Source organism: Rutidosis leptorrhynchoides, chromosome 11 (assembly GCF_046630445.1).
Source record: "Rutidosis leptorrhynchoides isolate AG116_Rl617_1_P2 chromosome 11, CSIRO_AGI_Rlap_v1, whole genome shotgun sequence".
In the NCBI taxonomy this organism is placed as follows: domain Eukaryota; kingdom Viridiplantae; phylum Streptophyta; class Magnoliopsida; order Asterales; family Asteraceae; genus Rutidosis; species Rutidosis leptorrhynchoides.
Window position 1 is genome coordinate 122,769,869 of NC_092343.1, and position 9,310 is coordinate 122,779,178.

Below are 9,310 nucleotides of genomic sequence, written 5' to 3' on the forward strand. Positions count from 1 at the left end.
TGGGTTATATAACGGCATAAACATTCCCTTTAGCACGGTAACGTTTAGTCATTGGTTTTTGAACCGGTGAACGCGAATCTTAGATATGGATCCATAGGGTTTGACATCCCCACTCGGGCTAGTCGCGCTAGCATTTAACGGGTGTTTAATACTTCGTGAACATACGCACTCGCCAAGTGTACTTTCAAGGGGTTATAAACGTTAAGTCTAGTTACCGGGTGCCCACGGTTATGCATATACTTTTCATACTGTTTTGATACGCTGTTGCAGCACTGAAATCTCATGGCCTATCTTACGTTACTATTACAACTTAAACTATAGCTCACCAACATTCGTGTTGACTTTTTAAGCTTGTATTTCTCAGGTGCCTAGAGGTTTATTGCTTCCGCTATTAGACTTGATGTCATGCCGTTATTGAATTGCTGTTAAGGACCTGCTGTATTAGTTATCCGCTGCATTACTAGAGATGTCTCAAATTATGAAACTTATGTTTTGCATTCGTAAACTTTTGTTATTTTGGAACAATGGTTTGTAATAAGTCTTATGACATGTTATCTTTGTAAAACGTTATCTTTTTATGAATGTAAACTAGTTTTCAAACAGCATGTAGTATTCAACCATGTAAAGATCATGTTGTTGACGAATCGTACACGATGGTTTTGTACGGGGCGTCACAGTTGGTATCAGAGCATTGGTTGTAGGGAATTAGGTTGCATTAGTGAGTCTAGATCGGACCAAGTAGGATTCACTAATAGGACTAATCTACAACTAGCTTGTTTACTTGTTTTTGCGAGACTTACTGCATGCTACTACTTACTTTTACTGCTATGTGATCTTACTGCATGCTATTGCTTATCTTTACTGCCATGCGAACTTGCTGTATGCTTATTTCCGCTATTGCATGATTACTATCTGCTTTCCCATGTTATCTCTGATTAGTACTGATTGCCATGCTAGGTTGCTATAGTGCCTAATACTTGCTTGCTTATGACTTGCTGATATGGAAAATTTATTTTCCTTGTTCAGATGTCGGATATTCCACCTGTCATCATTTTGGACAGCGATTCAGACTCGTCAGCCACCTCACCTACTGCTGCTACCGACACACAGATCCCGTTAACCAGTGACCCCGACGCTTCATCCTCCGAAACCAGCAGCCAAACACCTGTAGCAGTGGTTACCGCAGTCAGAGCCCAGGACCCTCCGGAGATTCCAGCTCCAGTCGCCCTGGTACCTCATGAGCCACAGCCCCACCCCGGTGGTGTTGTGATTCCCGGGGAATATGGGGACGTTCCGTTCCGTAATGAGCATAACCATTGGTGCCGATGCCTTCCTGATGGACGTGTCATACTGATCCCAACTTTCAGATACCGGATCATGACTACCGGTCGCCGATCGTCGCCACCCCCAGCTGATTCATCATCCGACGGTTCATCCACAGATGACTCTAGCGATGATGACTCCGACGAGGAGGACCTAGATGATGCACCTGTGCAGCCACCCTCCACCCCGCCGAAGAAGCGGTACCGTTTCGATGGCACCGTTATTCCGGGGATCAACGGAGGATGAGCGTTCACTGACGCACATGGCCAGTGTCGTAGGGTTACCGCCCGTAAGCAGGTCATGCCTTACCCGGCTGATCCACTCGTGCGTAAGCCTTACCGCCGTGCAGCATCTACCTCTGGAGCCGGACCATCTGCACCACCAGCACCACCTGCACCAGCAGCACTGCCTGCTCTACCAGCCCCTCCCATTGTCGAGGAACTGGCAAGGGAGGTGGAGATCCTCCGTGCTCGGGTGACTGAGCTCAAGGAGCAGATGCCCCATGTGTTGGACATCCTTTACCCACCGTCACCATAGAGCTTTCTAGTAGGTTTCATTTTGTAATCTCGTTTGTAGCTCCATGTTTTCCTTATGTAATGTACGAACTTATGTATACCACTCTTTATTAATTAATGGAACTTTGTATTGTTAAATTCTTGCACAGTGTTCTATTTACATTACTGTATGTTGGTTTTGCAGTATTTGTACCTGGTTGCGTTACTTAATTGTCATGCATTATGTTGTTTCTCTGTTTACTATATACTATATTATTATATATTAAATGCTGGATTTTGACTTACGTCAAAATTTCTGTTTCGAAGGGCAATGGCAAACACACGAACAACACCCACAGCAGCTCAAATCGAAGAGATGATTAATGAACGAGTCGCCGCAGCCTTGGCGGAAATGAACCCTCAACCTGAACCACCGCCGGTTATCCAACCTGTTCGAAAAGAGTGCACCTACAAGGAATTCCAGAGTTGTAAACCACATAACTTCAGCGGAACCGAGGGGCCTGTTGGTCTCACAAGATGGTTTGAAAAGCTTGAATTAGTATTCCGAGTCATCAACTGTTCCGAGTCTAACAAAACCAAATTTTCTTCCTGCACGCTATCTGATGGCGCCCTCACGTGGTGGAACACCATGGCTCAGGCACAAGGTATTGATGAGGCGTATGCTACGCCATGGGAGGAGTTCAAGGCGGCAATGATTGATGAATATTGTCCGAGAACCGAGATACAAAAGATGGAAATGGAGTTTATGCAATTGAAAGCTATTGGCAACGATCTCGATGATTACAATCGGAGGTTTCTTGAGCTAGCTCTTATGTGTCCTACCATGGTTACCCCGGAATTCAACCATATGGAGAGATACTTTTGGGGACTCCCTAAGTCCATCAAGGGTAATGTCACCTCGTCCAAACCACCGAATGTTCCCGAAGCAATGCGCATGGCGCATACACTCATGAATCAGATTCTCATCGATGAACCGGAGAAGTCCAAATCTGAAGCGGGTAGTAGTGACAAGCACAAGTGGGATAATTACAAGGGAAGAATCTACGATCAAACCCCTGCTAAGAGACACAACAACGGTGGAAACCCCAACCCCGACATAAGCTCCAACCCGAACTACAAAGGTACCCTACCGCAATGCAAGAGGTGTTACAAACACCACACTGGGTATTGTAATGCGGTCTGTGAAAAGTGCAACATGATCGGACATGTTGGTAAGAACTGCAAGATTCCAGCCCCAGCTGCAAGGACAAACCCAAATGGGCCAAGGAAATGCTATGAGTGTGGACAGCAGGGCCACTTTAGGAATGATTGCCCCAATAAGAAGAAGGACGGCGGACCACCACGAGGTAGAGCTTTTAATGTTAATGAAAGGGATGCACGTGAGAACCCCGACTTGGTGACAGGTATATTCACTATCAACAATATTTTAGCTTCTGTCCTATTTGATACTGGTGCCGATAGAAGTTATGTATGTAGACACTTTTGCGATAAGATAAATTGGTTATTAGTTCCTTTAAAAGAAAGTATGCTTGTCGAGGTAGCCAATGGTAAACTTGAAAAGGTTGACCAAATTGGCCGAGGAGCTATTATTAACATAGCTGGCGTGGATTTCGAAATTGACTTGATACCCATTAAATTGGGAAGCTTTGACGTGATTGTCGGCATGGACTGGTTGACTAAAGTAAGGGCCGATGTTATCTGTGGAGATAAAGCTCTTCGTATACCACAAGAAGATGGCGAGCCGCTGGTTATTTATGGAGAGAGATGTACCTTGAAACAGAATCTCATTAGTTGCGTGAAAGCGCAAAAGATCATGAAGAAGGGGCGTCTTTGAAATGTCCCGTTCTTATTGATTAAAAATGTTCCATATTAATTGATTTCCTTGCGAGGTTTTGACCTCTATATGAGACGTTTTTCAAAGACTGCATTCATTTTTAAAACAAACCATAACCTTTATTTCATAGATAAAGGTTTTAAAAAACTTTACGTAGATTATCAAATAATGATAATCTAAAATATCCTGTTTACACACGACCATTACATAATGGTTTACAATACAAATATGTTACAACAAAATAAGTTTCTTGAATGCAGTTTTTACACAATATCATACAAGCATGGACTCTAAATCTCGTCCTTATTTAAGTATGCGACAGCGGAAGCTCTTAATAATCACCTGAGAATAAACATGCTTAAAACGTCAATAAAAATGTTGGTGAGTTATAGGTTTAACCTATATATATATATCAAATCATAATAATAGACCACAAGATTTCATATTTCAATACACATCCCATACATAGAGATAAAAATCATTCATATGGTGAACACCTGGTAACCGACATTAACAAGATGCATATATAAGAATATCCCCATCATTCCGGGACACCCTTCGGATATGATATAAATTTTGAAGTACTAAAGCATCCGGTACTTTGGATGGGGCTTGTTGGGCCCGATAGATCTATCTTTAGAGTTCGCGTCAATTAGGGTGTCTGTTCCCTAATTCTTAGATTACCAGACTTAATAAAAAGGGGCATATTCGATTTCGATAATTCAACCAAAGAATGTAGTTTCACGTACTTGTGTCTATTTTGTAAATCATTTATAAAACCTGCATGTATTCTCATCCCAAAAATATTAGATTTTAAAAGTGGGACTATAACTCACTTTCACAGATTTTTACTTCGTCGGGAAGTAAGACTTAGCCACTGGTTGATTCACAAACCTATAACAATATATACATATATATCAAAGTATGTTCAAAATATATTTACAACACTTTTAATATATTTTGATGTTTTAAGTTTATTAAGTCAGCTGTCCTCGTTAGTAACCTACAACTAGTTGTCTACAGTTAGATGTACAGAAATAAATCGATAAATATTATCTTGAATCAATCCACGACCCAGTGTATACGTATCTCAGTATTGATCACAACTCAAACTATATATATTTTGAAATCAACCTCAACCCTGTATAGCTAACTCCAACATTCACATATAGAGTGTCTATGGTTGTTCCGAAATATATATAGATGTGTCGACATAATAGGTCGAAACATTGTATACGTATCTATGGTATCTCAAGATTACATAATATACAATACAAGTTGATTAAGTTATGGTTGGAATAGATTTGTTACCAATTTTCACGTAGCTAAAATGAGAAAAATTATCCAATCTTGTTTTACCCATAACTTCTTCATTTTAAATCCGTTTTGAGTGAATCAAATTGCTATGGTTTCATATTGAACTCTATTTTATGAATCTAAACATAAAAAGTATAGGTTTATAGTCTAAAAAATAAGTTACAAGTCGTTTTTGTAAAGGTAGTCATTTCAGTCGAAAGAACGACGTCTAGATGACCATTTTAGAAACATACTTCCACTTTGAGTTTAACCATAATTTTTGGATATAGTTTCATGTTCATAATAAAAATCATTTTCTCAGAATAACAACTTTTAAATCAAAGTTTATCATAGTTTTTAATTAACTAACCCAAAACAGCCCGCGGTGTTACTATGACGGCGTAAATCCAGTTTTACGGTGTTTTTCGTGTTTCCAGGTTTTAAATCATTAAGTTATCATATCATATAGATATAGAACATGTGTTTAGTTGATTTTAAAAGTCAAGTTAGAAGGATTAACTTTTGTTTGCGAACAAGTTTAGAATTAACTAAACTATGTTCTAGTGATTACAAGTTTAAACCTTCGAATAAGATAGCTTTATATGTATGAATCGAATGATGTTATGAACATCATTACTACCTTAAGTTCCTTGGATAAACCTACTAGAAAAGAGAAAAATGGATCTAGCTTCAACGGATCCTTGGATGGCTCGAAGTTCTTGAAGCAGAATCATGACACGAAACAAGTTCAAGTAAGATCATCACTTAAAATAAGATTGTTATAGTTATAGAAATTGAACCAAAGTTTGAATATGATTATTACCTTATATTAGAATGATAACCTACTGTAAGAAACAAAGATTTCTTGAGGTTGGATGATCACCTTACAAGATTGGAAGTGAGCTAGCAAACTTTAAAGTATTCTTGATTTTATGTAACTAGAACTTGTAGAATATATGAAGAACACTTAGAACTTGAAGATAGAACTTGAGAGAGATCAATTAGATGAAGAAAATTGAAGAATGAAAGTGTTTGTAGGTGTTTTTGGTCGTTGGTGTATGGATTAGATATAAAGGATATGTAATTTTGTTTTCATGTAAATAAGTCATGAATGATTACTCATATTTTTGTAATTTTATGAGATATTTCATGCTAGTTGCCAAATGATGGTTCCCACATGTGTTAGGTGACTCAAATGGACTGCTAAGATCTGATCATTGGAGTGTATATACCAATAGTACATACATCTAAAAGCTGTGTATTGTACGAGTACGAATACGGGTGCATACGAGTAAAATTGTTGATGAAACTGAACGAGGATGTAATTGTAAGCATTTTTGTTAAGTAGAAGTATTTTGATAAGTGTCTTGAAGTCTTTCAAAAGTGTATGAATACATATTAAAACACTACATGTATATACATTTTAACTGAGTCGTTAAGTCATCGTTAGTCGTTACATGTAAGTGTTGTTTTGAAACCTTTAGGTTAACGATCTTGTTAAATGTTGTTAACCCAATGTTTATAATATCAAATGAGATTTTAAATTATTATATTATCATGATATTATCATGTATGAATATCTCTAAATATGATATATATACATTAAATGTCTTTACAACGATAATCGTTACATATATGTCTCGTTTAAAAATTATTAAGTTAGTAGTCTTGTTTTTACATATGTAGTTCGTTGTTAATATACTTAATGATATGTTTACTTATCATAGTATCCTATTAACTATATATATATCCATATATATGTCATCATATAGTTTTTACAAGTTTTAACGTTCGTGAATCACCGGTCAACTTGGGTGGTCAATTGTCTATATGAAACATATTTCAATTAATCAAGTCTTAACAAGTTTGATTGCTTAACATGTTGGAAACATTTAATCATGTAAATATCAATCTCAATTAATATATATAAACATGGAAAAGTTCGGGTCACTACAGTACCAACCCGTTAAATAAATTTCGTCCCGAAATTTTAAGCTGTTGAAGGTGTTGACGAATCTTCTAGAAATAGATGCGGGTATTTCTTTTTCATCTGATCTTCACGCTCCCAGGTGAACTCGGGTCCTCTACGAGCATTCCATCAAATCTTAACAATTGGTATCTTGTTTTGCTTAAGTCTTTTAACCTCACGATCCATTATTTCGACGGGTTCTTCGATGAATTGAAGTTTTTCGTTGATTTGGATTTCATCTAACGGAATAGTGAGATCTTCTTTAGCAAAACATTTCTTTAAATTTGAGACGTGGAAAGTGTTATGTACAGCCGCGAGTTGTTGAGGTAACTCAAGTCGGTAAGCTACTGGTCCGACACGATCAATAATCTTGAATGGTCCAATATACCTTGGATTTAATTTCCCTCGTTTACCAAATCGAACAACGCCTTTCCAAGGTGCAACTTTAAGCATGACCATCTCTCCAATTTCAAATTCTATATCTTTTCTTTTAATGTCAGCGTAGCTCTTTGGTCGACTTTGGGCGGTTTTCAACCGTTGTTGAATTTGGATGATCTTCTCGGTAGTTTCTTGTATAATCTCTGGACCCGTAATCTGTCTATCCCCCACTTCACTCCAACAAATCGGAGACCTGCACTTTCTACCATAAAGTGCTTCAAACGGTGCCATCTCAATGCTTGAATGGTAGCTGTTGTTGTAGGAAAATTCTGCTAACGGTAGATGTCGATCCCAACTGTTTCCGAAATCAATAACACATGCTCGTAGCATGTCTTCAAGCGTTTGTATCGTCCTTTCACTCTGCCCATCAGTTTGTGGATGATAGGCAGTACTCATGTCTAGACGAGTTCCTAATGCTTGCTATAATGTCTGCCAGAATCTTGAAATAAATCTGCCATCCCTATCAGAGATAATAGAGATTGGTATTCCATGTCTGGAGATGACTTCCTTCAAATACAGTCGTGCTAACTTCTCTATCTTGTCATCTTCTCTTATTGGCAGGAAGTGTGCTGATTTGGTGAGACGATCAACTATTACCCAAATAGTATCAAAACCACTTGCAGTCCTTGGCAATTTAGTGATGAAATCCATGGTAATGTTTTCCCATTTCCATTCCGAGATTTCGGGTTGTTGAAGTAGACCTGATGGTTTCTGATGCTCAGCTTTGACCTTAGAACACGTCAAACATTCTCCTACGTATTTAGCAACATCAGCTTTCATACCCGGCCACCAAAAATGTTTCTTGAGATCCTTGTACATCTTCCCCGTTCCAGGATGTATTGAGTATCTGGTTTTATGAGCTTCTCTAAGTACCATTTCTCTCATATCTCCAAATTTTGGTACCCAAATCCTTTCAGACCTATACCGGGTTCCGTCTTCCCGAATATTAAGATGCTTCTCCGATCCTTTGGGTATTTCATCCTTTAAATTTCCCTCTTTTAAAACTCCTTGTTGTGCCTCCTTTATTTGAGTAGTAAGGTTATTATGAATCATTATATTCATAGATTTTACTCGAATGGGTTCTCTGTCCTTCCTGCTCAAGGCATCGGCTACCACATTTGCCTTCCCCGGGTGGTAACGAATCTCAAAGTCGTAATCATTCAATAATTCAATCCACCTACGCTGCCTCATATTCAGTTATTTCTGATTAAATATGTGTTGAAGACTTTTGTGGTCGGTATATATAATACTTTTGACCCCATATAAGTAGTGCTTCCAAGTCTTTAATGCAAAAACAACCGAGCCTAATTCCAAATCATGCGTCGTATAATTTTGTTCGTGAATCTTCAATTGTCTAGACGCATAAGCAATCACCTTCGTTCGTTGCATTAATACACAACCGAGACCTTGCTTTGATGCGTCACAATAAATCACAAAATCATCATTCCCTTCAGGCAATGACAATATAGGTGCCGTAGTTAGCTTTTTCTTCAATAACTGAAACGCTTTCTCTTGTTCATCATTCCATTCAAATTTCTTCCCTTTATGCGTTAATGCAGTCAAGGGTTTTGCTATTCTGGAAAAGTCTTGGATGAACCTTCTGTAGTAACCAGCTAGTCCTAAAAACTGGCGTATGTGTTTCGGAGTTTTCGGGGTTTCCCACTTTTCAACAGTTTCTATCTTTGCCGGATCCACCTTAATACCTTCTTTGTTCACTATGTGACAGAGGAATTGAACTTCTTCCAACCAAAATGCACACTTTGAAAACTTAGCGTACAATTCTTCCTTCCTCAACACTTCTAACACCTTTCTCAAATGTTCACCGTGTTCTTGGTCATTCTTTGAGTAAATAAGTATGTCATCAATGAAAACAATGACAAACTTGTCAAGGTATGGTCCACACACTCGGTTCATAAGGTCCATGAACACAGCTGG